Below are 1,674 nucleotides of genomic sequence, written 5' to 3'. Positions count from 1 at the left end.
CACTGACAGGCACATAAGCATGCCTGCACCTGCTCTGGCATGCCTTACACTCAAATCAGAAAACCTGCTGCTGCGACCCTGATAAGGAAATTAAATTAGCTACTAATTGGTTAATTGGCGGCAGGCTCTGTAAGGTGGTAAGGGACAAATTAAGTTGGAGCAAGAAGCATGCGTTTGTTAGGTCTGATCATCTTCATTATTGCCTGCAAGGCCACCAGCCATGCTGTGCCCATCTCCCCTAGGGAAATCATTTAGAAGGATCTTGTGATCTTTTGGCTCTCAGAGGAATTATTCCTTTCTCTTCCCGTTTCTTTCCCACATTCGCTACCTTCTCCTTAGTTCCCATCATTTCACAAGCTGTGCCCACCCTGAGCATCGCCTGCTTGTCCCACAGCAACTGAGAAAACACAATGCTCAGTGCATTGCTTTCCCCTCTGAAACCGGGGAAATACTGGGCTCTCTTTGCTACAGATTTCTTTGAAAGCAACCCTAATTAATAGATTAAAAACAAACCACACAGGGAATTGGTTATCTACTTTACAAATGGATCATCCATTCTGGAAAATTATGCTTGAAAAAGACATCTTCCTTAGTGAAATTAAAGTATGAGGCAGTTTGGAATTACCAGCAATCAGTCACCAATGGGGCCCACCTTCTTTCTGTTCTGACTCCTCCCCTCAGGCTGTGCCTTCATCACCACACTCCTTCGCCTTCATCACCTCGCTCCCGTGCCTGTCCTACCTTCCCACCAGCTGCTTCGCAGCCACCCCTCACACCCTGTTCACCTTTCCCACGGCCTCGTGTTATGCTTGTCTTCAGGAGCACCCAGATCACATCCCCCTGTGCTCTCATTCCTCTGCTTATAGTGGAAGTATTTACACTGAGGACCCTCTCTAGATACCAGTCTGAGTCTTGGGAAAGTTCTGGATTGGGAAGTTGGACCATTCAACATGGAGCTCTTGTGGTACAGTGGGAGGACTTTCAGAAGAGGCAGAAGCAGTCATCTGCGAATTAAGGGCTTGGGCTAGAGGACAGTGGCCTAACTGGTGTTCACCTGCACATAGGTATGCAAAGGTAGAGAACACTACTTTACTGTTAATGTTTTTGTAAAGTAGAAAAACTCTTTTTCACAGAAAAAAATCACATCCTAATAAATCCCACTGGGAATCAGGTTTTCTGAAAACCTAGGCACCCAAGTATCCTTTTCCCCTTATCAATTTATGGACTCTTTTTATATATTGTTTTGGTGAGCATTTATTTTATAACAACTTTATTGATATGCACTTTACATTTCATAAAATTTACCCATTTAAAGTGTACCCATTTAAAGTATATAGTATCTTCACAGAGTTGTAAAATGATTACAGCAATCAAATTTAGAACATGTCATCACCCTCTAAAAGAAATCTAGAACCCATAAGCAATTGCTCCCAATTCCATCCCTACCCCATCAGCCCTAAACAGCCACTAATCTGTCTCTTCTCTACAGATGTGACTTTTCTAGACATTTTCTATCAATGGAACCAGAGAATACATGGTCTTTTGTGACTGGTTTCCTTCACTTAGCACAATATTTCCAAGATTCATCTATGTTGTCGAATGGTCATTCATTTCTTTTTATTGTTGAATAAATTATTCCATTATATGAATATACCACTTTTTGTTTAACCATTC

The sequence above is a fragment of the Cebus imitator genome, unplaced genomic scaffold, assembly GCF_001604975.1.
Source record: "Cebus imitator isolate Cc_AM_T3 unplaced genomic scaffold, Cebus_imitator-1.0 Scaffold5, whole genome shotgun sequence".
NCBI classification, from domain to species: Eukaryota; Metazoa; Chordata; class Mammalia; order Primates; family Cebidae; genus Cebus; species Cebus imitator.
Note: the sequence above shows the minus strand (reverse complement) of the source record.